Source organism: Balaenoptera musculus, chromosome 19 (genome assembly GCF_009873245.2).
Source record: "Balaenoptera musculus isolate JJ_BM4_2016_0621 chromosome 19, mBalMus1.pri.v3, whole genome shotgun sequence".
In the NCBI taxonomy this organism is placed as follows: Eukaryota; Metazoa; Chordata; class Mammalia; order Artiodactyla; family Balaenopteridae; genus Balaenoptera; species Balaenoptera musculus.
Window position 1 is genome coordinate 25180403 of NC_045803.1, and position 13084 is coordinate 25193486.

Genomic DNA, 13084 nt, shown 5'->3' on the forward strand with positions numbered 1-13084 from the left:
GAAATTCTGGCCAGAGGAGAGACCATTCAACAGTCATTGTGACAAAGCAAAACCTGCCCCCAGGCCCAACAAAAGTTTTCACACCTCCCATTGAGAACTACTCTTGTTTGGTTTGCAAAGGAACCAGGGCACAGAGAGAGAAAATGCCCTAGGAACTGGCTAGCGGCCCAGCCTGGCCTGGGCATGCTGCCTCCTGACCCTAGCTGGGTGCCCCTCCTTCTACAGAGGGTTCCGACCCCACTCTTTGGAAATCAGGCTTCCCTGGAGGTCCCTTCGGGGCTACTGGGGCTACACAGAGGATCAGGGAAGGGGTGTGCCCTTTAACCAGAGCAATTCTGACTATATTTTTTTGTTTAAAAACTTTACTAATTGCTAACACATTTTGTACCTTACAAAGAGATAACACTGAATTCTCACAGCTGCCCTGTGGGCAAGTATTAGGATCCCATTTTACAGATAAAGAGCTGGGGGTGAGAGGGCTTGTCTGGGGCCCTACAGCCCCAGGCCTCTCTGATGCCTGAGGCTGAGCCCCTTCCACTGCACAGACTGCCTCCCCCTCCTGCATGTACCTTGGGCTTCTGTGTGAGATTTCTTTGAAAAAAGGATTTTACTCTGAATCAGCAGCCCCTGGGAAGCCACCTGTGCAGAGCCTGAGTCATTCCGTGGGAAAAGTCTGGACAAGACGGATCTTCTAGTGTCGAAGGCGCCCCCTCTGTAGCGCTGTAGCCCGGAACCCACTCTGTCTGTTTCTTAAAAAAGCATGCAAGCAATCAAACATTACAGAAAAGACAGAAAATATGGGTAAGGAAAGAGAGTAAGATTAAAAACCACCCACAATTCCCTCTTGATGAGGTAGTTATTAACAGTTTGTGACTAACTTCCCAGACTATAGATGAGACAATACATTTAGTCATAGATTTTATTTATATATCTATAAAAATTATTTTTAATAAAATGTATCATTTAAAACATTTTGTCTTATAATTTTTGTATATCATTTCATAGCATATACATTTATATATTTATTTAAAAAATGGGATAAGAACCCACCGTAGACATGACTTGGTAAACCTCAAGTTTGGCCAAGTGGAGGATGGGCGCGTCTTCTTTCACCAGGTGCCCTAAACCCAATTCTTTATTTGTAATGATAATGACTGGCATTGAACTCCACCTTACAACTTACTGAGCCCTCTCCAGCCATTATCTCTTTCAATTCTAACAATCCCTCTGGGAGGTCTGTTGATGTTGTCTAACTATTCTCATTTTATTGAGAAAGAAACTCAAGTTCAAAGAGGTTACGTGGGCTTCCCTGGTGGTGCAATGGTTAAGAATCCGCTTGCCAATGCAGGGAACATGGGTTCAAGCCTTGGTCCAGGAATATCCCACATGCCCCGGAGCAACTAAGCCCATGCGCCACAGCTACTGAGCCTGCGCTCTAGAGCCCGTGAGCCACAACTACTGAGCCCACGTGCCACAACTACCGAAGCCCGCGCACCTAGAGCCCATGCTCTGCAACAAGAGAAGCCACCGCAATGAGAAGCCCACACACCACAACGAAGAGTAATCCCCACTGGCCGCAACTAGAGAAAGCTCGCCTGCAGCAACGAAGACCCAACGCAGCCAAAAATAAATAAAATAAATTTAAAGAAACCACAAAAACCACAAAAAACAAAAAACAAATCTTTAAAAAAAGAAAAAAAAAAAGGAGGTTACGTGACTTGCCAGCTAGGGAGCTACCACGATCACACACTGCTTGGCGTCCAGACCCCGTGTCTTCCCCAACACCCTCGCCTCCTCTCTGAGGATTGCTAGGTGCAGCTTGCGTGCTCCAAGCGAGTGATTTCTCAGCAAAGCTACTGGCTCCTGCTGGCGACCTCTGGCCTCTGCAGAGGCCGAGGATGTGGACAGAGCCCCAGGCTCTGCCAGGGGCCTGGTGTTGGCAGGGCTCTGGGGAACACTTCCTGCCAGCTCCTGTGATGCCTGCTGTCTCTTAGCAACTGTTGGTGGCATCAACAGTGGAGGGATTGCGAGAATGAGGCTGGATCCTGTTTCAGATCTTCTGAGGTCTCCAGAAGGGGTCTGCCCTTGCACTTGCCTAAGGGTGCCCCTGAGCCCAAGGTCAGCCTTGCAGGACACAGGCTGGCAGCTCAGTGACCTACCCTCTCCCCTGGGCTTTGTGGACCCTGCCCTGCAGCAGGGCCTGAGCTCTGGGCAGTGGACGGCGGTGTGCTCCTCCCAGGTCTCTTTGCCAGGCGCCAGGGCGGGAGGCGTCAGATCAGGGGCACTCCTGGCATGCTAATCCACCAAGGATTCCAGCAGGTGCCAAGTCTCTGGTGTCAGGGGAAATGACCTCAGAGCTTTGGACCTGGCTGAGAGGTCACTGCCTGGACTTAAAGGTCCCCAGGCAGGCATCTGTCACCTGAGCTGGATGGTCTTACGTCCTTCCCCTGCCTCAGACCTTCCAGAAGGGAAGCTGAGGGTTCTTGGGAAGGAAGACAAGCTTCTAGGATAGGGCAAGGCCTTGAAATTTCAAAGCCCCTTTTGTGAGTGTCCAGCACCCTGAAGTCTGAAAACAGCTTTCCTCTGGGGTCAGTGGAGGAAAAGGAGACCTGCTGGGGGGTGGGGGCAGGTAGCTCTCTCCCCCCAGGATCTATCACTATCCCTCCCAGTGGATGAGAAACCGCAATCAGGGCTGCTCTTCAAGCAGAGCCCTTTCCAGGGCCGTTACCTCCTTCTTTTCCTCCCCCTGTGCAGAGTGTGAAGCTGCTCTGTCATGACCATTTTTTATAGCTGAGGAATCTCAGGTTCAGAAAGGTTCTTGGTGATCCGTCCAGAGCCAGGGACTAAAGGCAAGTCAGGGCAGAGCTTGGTCTCAAATGCAGATTTTGTAATTTCTCCACCAGAACCCAAAGCATCAAGCCATTCATCAGCCAGTTCCTGGAAGAGAACTATAGGTGTGTCTACTTTAGATTTATGTACTCATTCATTAATCACCAACATTTATTAAGCACTTTCTACGGGCCCAGCTCTTGGCTGAAGGCTGGGGGATTCAAAGGTGGAGAAGGCCAACTTCCTGCTTCAGAAGAAGAAGGGCTTGGGGATCAGGGCGAAAGACAAGTCAGATCTTGAGGCATGATGATGCTGGGATGCAGGAGGGGACAGCCCTTCCCCTGGGGAGCTGTGGGAGTGGGATCTGGGTGGGCTTCCAGGAAGAGGACAGGAGAGGATGCGGCCCTGCGGGAGCTGTGAAGACCCTTCAGAGTCTCAAGGGAGATAATTAGGCAAGATGCCTTGGCTCCCGGTTGGCACCCTGTGGGCTGAGGCTAGTGCCTAGAGGTGTGTGGAAAGAGGCAGGGAGAAAGCTGCAGTGTGCGTGCACCCTGCTTGGCTAGAGCGGGAATCTGTTCCAGGCATTCAGGGCTCAGCTCTGAAGAGCAGGACATGGTGAGTCCCCAGTCAGGGTCCCAGCCAGGCCCCCAGGCGAGCGGCAGCCCAGAAGCCCTTTCCTTCCCTGTGGCCATAGGTGGGTGCTCTGCCCAAGGCTGGCGGGAGACTGGCTGGCCACCCCAAATGCCTGCCCAGCTGGGCCTTCTTTGAGGCCCCAGTTTCTTCCTAAATAACGTTTAAGCAGGGATGGGAGCTCAGGAGAGACAGTGCAGCCAAATCAGCAGAGCGCAGCAGGGCCCGGCCACCTCTGGACAAGGCAGGCCCTGCCATTTGCCAGCTTTGGAGATTTGCGGCAAGTCACTTAGCTCTCTGTAAAATGGGGATACAGTCATGTCTGCTTCATGGGAGGGGGTGAGTTTTTCATGAGATAATGTTTGTTAAGTACCAGCACACAGTAGGTCCTCATAAATGGCAGCAGTTACCTGACCAGGTAGATCACACATAATGGGCACTTGGGAAATGTCTGAAGAATGAATCAGACACGTTTCCTTTTTCTTTTCATCCTCCAAATATTTGTTCTTTACCTAAAAATCTACTTGGGGTTAGAAAGCTCTGCCGCTTGGAAACAAGAGGGGAGGCCAGGGCTAGGGGCAGGAGGTGTAGCTGCTGTGTCCCCTTGGGGGCTTAATTTGATGGAGCTGAGCGTGAGGCCTGGACAGTGAGGGTTTGCCCTGGAATCCCAAGACAGCTCCCCAGGGGGCTGGGCTAATGGTCTTTTCAGTTACTTGCCCTTAACAACATATTCTCATTTAAAAAATAAGCTTAAGGTTTTTTTGTTATAAAAGTAGTCTATGTTCATTAAAACAAAAGCTTATATTGAGCTTATGATATAGCAGGCACTGTTCTAACACTTGTCTTAATTCACTGAATTTGCACAGTAATTTTACAAGGTAGGTACTACCATGCCCCCCATTCTATGGATAAGTAAATCAAGGCACAGAAAAGGTAAGTAACTTTCCCAGAATCACATGACTAAGAAGTAGCAGAGCTGTGGCCACAGAGTTCCCTCTTTTAACCACTATACTATCATGCCTTATTGTACATGTGTGAAAATACAGGTAAGTAAAAATAAACTAAAGATAACCTGTAGTTTTAATATCCAGAGATACTTGCAATTATTGCTAACTAACAATATAGTGAAGAGTTACACACACAAGGTATGAAGTAAGACAAACTCATGTTCAAATTCTGGCTTTACTGTTTATATGTAACCTTGGCCTAGAAAACAGATGAAAATATTTTTATAATCTTTGGGATAGAGAAAGTGTTTCTTGGCATTGATATCAAAGACAGAAAACAAAGGAAAATTTCTGTGTGACATGACAGAGCACAAAAGAAAATGTAAGGTCAAATGTCAAAATGAGAAATACTTGTTACTTCATATGTGATAGAAACATGGTTAATCTCTTTACCATATATGAGCAACTCAAAAATTAGTCAGAAGTAGACCTCACTAAAAATGGGAGATTCTACAAAAGAGGAACGACAAATGACAGTTAAATGTGGGTTCAACCTTGCTCATAATCAAAGAAATGATAATGAAAATGACAAGATGTTATTTTCATACATCAGATTTGGCAAGGATTAAAAAGACGGACAATAAGCGGTGTTGGCAAGGGTACAGGGGAGAAGATGCTCTTCTAGACTGTGGTGGGATAAATGCTTAAAGCCTTTCTGGAGATGAATTGGAAACGCCCAAGTCCTCATCCACACGTGCACCTTTTGGCTTAATATTTTAAATTCACATCATTTATTCTAATGAAAAAAAAATAATCAAATGGAAAAGATATGTGCTAGAGTATTCACTGGTACATTTTTTTAAAAAGCAAACAGTTGAAAACAACTTAAATGTCCTTTAAAAGGAGATTTGTTATGAAAAATACTGAAAAGCTATAGAGCAGATTACTATATAACTGTTGAAGGAGATAAGGTGGATTTATAGATGCTGATAAGGGGGAAAGTCCATGAAAAATTCAAAAAGCAAATTGCAGTATGTGGTCTTATTTTTGACAACAGAGTCTCCTGGCTGAGATTTAAGTTGGATTTTGATTTTGACTTTTTATACAACTGGTTTTCTGATATTTGCAGAAGTTGAAATGTTTGACAGACGATCTTGTAAATACATGTGAGGTTACCCTTTGGAGACTCCAAGAAAGAGCTGGGAAAATGATAAGGACTTTGGGGTGAGTTAAGAGTCCCAGCCTGTGTAAGTAAAGGGTAACAGCCAGGTTTGGGTTTTTTTTGTGCATCTGTAACTGTATTTATAGACTTATTGAAGATTGGTAACTATAAGCTACGTTCATTAAAAAATAAACAAGTTTATTGAACATAAACATAGAAAATGTACAACTTGAAGAATTTGCACAGTGAGCACACTCGTGTAACTGCCTTTCACATAAAGAAATTACCAGAAGAGGCCCTGAAACTCCCCTCAACCCCCCTCATAGGACCACACTTTGACTTCTAATATCAGAAATGAATCTGATCTCTGCTTAAACTTTACATCAACAGAATCATAAACTACGTACTCTTTTATGTTTACCTTCTTTCAGTCAACATTGTGAGATCCCTCTGGATGTACTAGGAGTTCGTTCATATGCATTTCTGTATCTGATTCCACTGTGTGAATATACTCACATAGTATTCATTCTCCTATTGATGAATATTTGGATTGTTCCCATTATTTGTCTTTTAAAAATAATGCTGCTATAAATATTCTTACACATGAATTTTGGTGCATTACGTGCCCATTTCATTAGGAATATACTTAGCTGGTTATGGGGTGTACTTATATTCAGCTTTGATGGATAGTGCCAAAGAATTTTCCAAAGTGGTGGTGCCAATTGACACTCTCACCAACGGTGTTTGAGAGCTCAGTTTCATCAGATATTTGCCAACCTGTGTCATTTTGGGGGTTCTGGTGGGTGTGTAGTAGTGAATTACTATGGTTTTAACTTGTGCTTCTCTGATGACTAATCAGGATGAGCACTTTTTTTTTTTTGCCTACAAGTTTCCTGGCCATTTGGATATCCCCTTTTACAGTCTAGCCTTTTTTTTCTGTTGAGTTGCCAATCTTTTTCTTACAAATTTGCAGTTCTTTGTGCATTTTGGACATTAGACTTTTGTTGGTTATATGTATCGCAAAAATCTGTTCCCATTCCTTAACTTGCCTCTACTCTCTTGATGGTGTTGTTTGATAAATGGAAGTTCTTGAATTTAATATAGTCCAATTTGTCTATTTTTCTTCTATGGTTAGTGCTTCTTTGTGTTTTAAGAAATTTTGCCCGATACAAGGATATGAATATATGTTCTTATGCTAATTTCTAGAAGCTTCGTTCTTTTACCTTTCAGATTCAGATCTACAATCTATCTGGATTTGATTTTTATGTATAGTATAACATAAGAACCAAGATTCATTTTTTTTCTGTATGGGTATCAGTTGACCCAGCACCATTTATTGAAAGACTCATCTTTTCCCCACTACAGTGCCACCTTTTGTCATAACTGTCTATATACACGTGGGCTGTTTCTAGACTCTTTTTCTTTCACACCTTTGTATCAATACCAGACTATCTTATTACTGTAGTCTAAATCCTCCAGCTGTGTTCTTATTCTTCAAGATTGTCTTAGCTATTTCCGGCCCTTTGTATTTTCTATAAATTCTAGAATTGGCATGTCAATTTCAAAACTCCTTCATCCCACCCGCCCCCCCCCCCAAAAAAACCCCAAAACAAACAAAAAAACTACTGGGATTTTTTTTTTAAACAAATAAATTTATTTATTTATTTATTCATTCATTCATTCATTCATTCATGGCTGTGTTGGGTCTTTGTTGCTGCGCACAGGCTTTCTCTAGTTGTGAGGAGCAGGGGCTGCTCTTCGTTGCCGTGCATGGGCTTCTCATTGCGGTGGCTTCTCTTGTTGCAGAGCACAGGCTCTAGGTGCGTGGGCTTCAGTAGTTGTGGCACGTGGGCTCAGTAGCTGTGGCTCACTGGCTTAGTTGCTCCGCGGCATGTGGAATCTTCCCAGACCAGGGCTCAAACCCCTGTTCCCTGCATTGGCAGGCAGATTCTTAACCACTGCACCACAAGGGAAGTCCCCTACTGGGATTTTAATTGCGATTGCATTCAATCTATAGATCAAGTTAGGAAGAACTGACATCTTAGAAATAGTATTTCAATCCATGAAAATACTATACCCTTTCATTCCTTTCATTTTTGTAACTCTTCTTTAATATTCCTCAATACAGTATTGTAATTTTCTGTGTAGAGATTCTACACAGTTTTGTTATATTTATTCCTATATATTTATGTCCTTGATGCTACTGTATGTGGTATTTGAATTTTTCTTCAGTTTCTAATTAGATAGAAATGCAACGGATTAAAAACATTTTTGACCTTGTGTCTAATGACCTTGTTAAATTCACTCATTGATTGTAATAGTTTATCTGTAGATTTCTTTAGATCTTCTATGTATATAATAATGTCATCTGTGCTTTGTGACCATTTTTTTCTTCCTTACTGATCCTTGTGCATTTTATTTCTCCTCTCCCTCTTCACCCTACAGTGTGCTTAGATTTTTTAAACATGTTCTTTATTAAATTAAGAAAGTTCCCTTCTGGCATAACATCACTTTGTAATATTCTTCGAAAGTGTTAAGGTCATGAAAGACAAAGAAACACTGAGGAACTGTCTCAGATTGAAGGACAGTAAGTAGACATAACAAGTATATGCAAGGTGGGATCTTGGATTGGATCCTGGATCAGAAAAGGACATTAATGGGAAAATGAGCACAATTTAAATAAGTTCTATAAATTAGATCATATTGTATCAGTGTTAATTTTCTAATTTCAATAATTATACTATGATTATGTAAGATGGTAAGATTAGGGGAAGTGGGTTAATATTATATGAGAACTATTATTTGCAACTTTTGCACTATTTTTGCAACTTTTCTGTAAGTCTAAAATAGTTCTTTGAGGAAAGATTTTGTTAAAGTTTCCTTTTATTCCTAGTTTGCTATGTGTTTATTGTGAATGGGGTTGAATTTTACCAAATGCATTCTCTGTATCTATTGATGCTTTATGCAATTTTCTCTTATATTTTTCTAATATACTGAGTTACAGTGATTAATTTTTAACTGTTAGATCAACCTCTCATTCCTGGAATGAATCCAACTTTGGCTTGATATGTTACACTTTTATATGTTGCCAAATTTAATTTCCCATTTTCTTTTTTTAAAAATTAAAAAAAATTAATACAATTTTAAGGGTTACTTTCCATTTAGTTATTACAAAATATTGGCTGTATTCTCCATGTTGTACAATATAAACCTTGTAGCCTATCTCACAACACCATTGTTTGTACCTTCCACTCCCCCACCCCTGTGGTGCCCCTACCCCTGCACTGGTAATCACTAGTTCGTACTCTGTATCTGTGGGTCTGCTTCTTTTTTGTTATATTTACTAGTTTGTTGTATATTTAAAATTCCACATATCAACGATATCATTCAGTATTTGTCTTTCTCTGTCGGACTTATTTCACTTAGCATAATGCCCTCCAAGCCTATCCATGTTTCCACAAATGGCAAAATTTCATTCTTTCTTATGGCTGAGTAGTATTCCGTTGTATTTATATATACCACATCTTCTTTATCCATTCAGCTGTTGATGGACACTTAGGTTACTTCCATATCTTGGCAATTGTAAATAATGCTGCTATGAATATTGGGGTGCATATTAGTGTTTTTGTTTCTTTCAGATATATTCCCAGGAGTGGATTTGCTGGGTCATATGGTAGTTCTATTTTTAGTTTTTTGAGAAACCCCCATAAAGTTTTCCACAGTGGCTGCACTAATTTACATTCCCACCAACAGTGTATGAGAGTTCCCTTTTCTCCACATCCTGTCCAACATTTGTTATTTGTGTTCTTTTTGATTTTAGCCAATCTGACAGGTGTCAGGTGATTTCTCACTGTGGTTTTTGATTTTCATTTCCCTGATGATTAGTAATGTTGAGCATCTTTCATGTGCCTATTGACCACCTGCGTTTCCTCTTTGGAAAAACGTCTATTTAGTTCTTCTGCCCATTTTTAAATTGGGTTGTTTGTTTTTTTGATGTTGAGTTATATGAGCTGTTTATATATGTTAGATATTAACCCCTATCAATCATATCTTTTGTGAATATCTTTTCCCATTCCATAGGTTGTCTTTTTGTTTTGTTGATGATTTCCTTTGCTGTGCAAAACCTTTTGAGTTTAGTTAGGTCCCATTTGTTTATTTTTGCTTTGATTTCCTTTACTTTAGGAGGCAGATCCAAAAAAATTTTACTGCAATTTATGTCGAAGAGTGTTCTATGTTTCCCTCTAGGACTTTTATAGTATCCAGTCTTACATTTAAGTCTTTAAACCATTTTGAGTTTATTTTTGTGTGTGGGGTTAGAGAATGTTCTGATTTCATTCTTTTACATGTAGCTGTCCAGTTTTCCTAGCACCACTTATTGAAGAGACTGTCTTTTCTTCATTGTATATTCTTGCCTGCTTTGTCACAGATTAACTGACCATAATTTCGTGGGTTTATTTTTGGCATTTCTTTCCTGTTCCCTTGATCTATGTGTCTGTTTTTGTGTCAGTACCATACTGTTTTGATTACTGTAGCTTTGCAGTATAGTCTGAAGAAAGGGAGCTTGCTTCCTCCAGCTCTGTTCTTCTATCTCAAGATTGTTTTGGCTATTTGGGGTCTTTCATGTTTTCATACAAATTTTGAAATTATTTGTTCTTGTTCTGTGAAAAGTGCCATTGGTATTTTGACAGGGATTGCATGGAATTTGTAGATTGCCTTGGATAGTATGGTCATTTTAATAATATTGATTCTTCCAGTCCAAGAACACAGTATATCTTTCCATCTGTTTGTGTCATCTTCAATTTCTTTCATCAGCACCTTATAGTTTTCAGAGTACAGGTCTTTTGCCTCCTTGGGTAGGTTTATTCCTAGGTAGTTTATTCTTTTTGATGCAATGGTAAATAGGATTGTTGCCTTAATTTCTCTCTCTGATAGTTTGTTGTTAGCATATAGAAATGCAACAGATTTCTGTGTATTAATTTTTTATCCTGAAACTTTACTGAACTCATTCATGAGCTCTGGTAATTTTCTGGTGGCTTCTTTAGGATTTTCTATGTATATTATCATGTCATCTGCAAATAGTGACAATTTTACTTCTTCCTTCCAATTTGGATTCCTTTTATTTCTTTTTCTTCTCCGATTGCTGTGGTTAGGACTTCCAAAACTATGTTGAATAAAAGTGGCAAGAGTGGACATCCTTGTCTTTTTCCTGAACTTAGAGGAAATGCTTTCAGCTTTTCACCATTGAGTATGATGTTAGCTGTGGGTTTGTCATATATGGCCTTTATTATATGTTGAAGTATGTTCCCTCTGTGCTCGCTTTCTGGAGAGTTTTTACCATAAATGTATGTTGAATCTTATCAAATCCTTTTTTCTGCATCTATTGAGATGATCATACAGTTTTTATTCTTCAATTTGTTAATGTGGTGTATCACATTGATTAATTTGCAGATACTGAAAAATCCTTGCAGCCCTGGGATAAATCCCACTTGATCATGGTATATGATCCTTTAATTGTATTGTTGGATATGGATTGCTAGTATTTTGTTGATGATTTTTGTATCTATATTCATCAGTGATATTGGCCTGTAACTTTCTTTTTTCGTGATATCTTTGTCTGGTTTTGTTATCCCCATGATGCTGGCCTCATAGAATGAGTTCAGAAGTGTTTCTTCCTCTGTAGTTTTTTGGAATAGTTTCAAAAGAATAGGTGCTAACTCTTTTCTAAATGTTTGGTAGAATTCACCTGTGAAGCCATCTGGTCCTGGACTTTTGTTTGTTGGGAGTTTTAAAATTACTAATTCAATTTTATTACTGGTAATTGGTCTGTTCATATTTTCTCTTCCTTCCTGATTCAGTCTTGGGAGATTGTATCTTTCTAAGAATTTGTCCATTTCTTCTAGGTTGTCCATTTCATTGGCATGTAGTTGCTTGTAGTAGTCTTTTATGATCCTTTGTATTTCTGTGGTTCAGTTATAATGTCTCCTTTTTCATTTCTGATTTTATTGATTTGGGGCCTCTCTCCTTTTTTCTTGATAAGTCTGGCTAAAGGTTTATCATTTTTGTTTATCTTTTCAAAGAACGAGCTTTTAGTTTCATTGATCTTTTCTTTGATTTTTTAAGTATCTATTTCATTTATTTCTTCTCTGATCTTTATGATCTTTTCCTTCTACTAATTTTGGGTTTTGTTTGTTCTTTTTTCTCTAGTTCCTCTAGGTGTAGGGTTAGGTTGTTTATTTGAGATTTTTCTTGTCTCCTGAGGTAAGCCTGTATCACTGTAAACTTCCCTCTTAGAACTGCTTTTGCTGTGTCCCATAGGTTTTGGATTGTCGTGTTTTTGTTTTCATCTGTCTCTAGGTGTTTTTTGATTTCCTCTTTGATTTCTTCAGTGATGCATTAGTTGTTTAGTAACATATTGTTTAGCCTCCACGAGTTTGTGTTTTTTGCAATTTTTTTCTTGTAGTAGATTTCTAGTATCATCGCGTTGTAGTGGGAAAAGATGCTCATTATGATTTCAATCTTCTTAAATTTACTGAGACTTCTTTTGTGGTCTAACATGTCATCTCTCCTGGAGAATGTTCCATGTACAGTTGAAAATAATGCATGTTCTGCTGCTTTTGGATAGAATGCTCTCTACATATCAATTAAGTCCATTTGGACTAATGTGTTTTTTAAGGCCTGTTTTTCCTTATTGATTTTCTGTCTGGATGATCTGTCCATTGACATAAGTGTGGTGTTAAAGTCCCCTACTATTATTGTATTACTGTCCATTTTTCCTTTTATGCCTGTTAATAAGTGCCTTGTATATTTAGGTGCACCTATGTTGGGTGCACATATATTTACAAATATTATAACTTCTTGGATTGATATCTTGATCATTATGTAGTGTCCTTCTTTGTCTCTTGTAACGGTCTTTATTTTGAAGTCTATTTTGTCTGATATAAGTATTGCTTCTCTGGCTTTCTTTTGATTTCCATTTTCATGGAATACCTTTTTTCCATCCCCTCATGTTCAGTCTGTATGTGTCTCTAGATCTGAAGTGAGTCTCTTGTAGACAGCGTATATACAGATCTTGTTTTTGTATCCCTTCAGCCACTCTATGTCTTTTGGTTGGAGCATTTAGTCTGTTTACATTTAGGTATTATGTATGTTCTTACTGCCATTTTATTAATTGTTTTGGATTTGTCTTTGTAGGTCTTCTTTTCCCCTTTCTTCTTCTTTTGTTCTCTTCTCTTGTAATTTTATGACTATCTTTAACCTTATGTTTGGATTCCTTTCTCTTTTTTATGTGTGTATCTATTATAGATTTTTGGTTTGTGTTTACCATGAGTTTTTTGTATAGCAGTATGTGTCTATGTATGTATATATATATATAATATATATATATATATTATATATATATATATGCAATTGTTTTAAATTGCTCATCTCCTAATTTCAAGTGCATTTTTTTAAACTCTGCATTTGTATTCTACTCCTCTCATGATCACTGTTTTTGATATCATATTTTACATCTAAT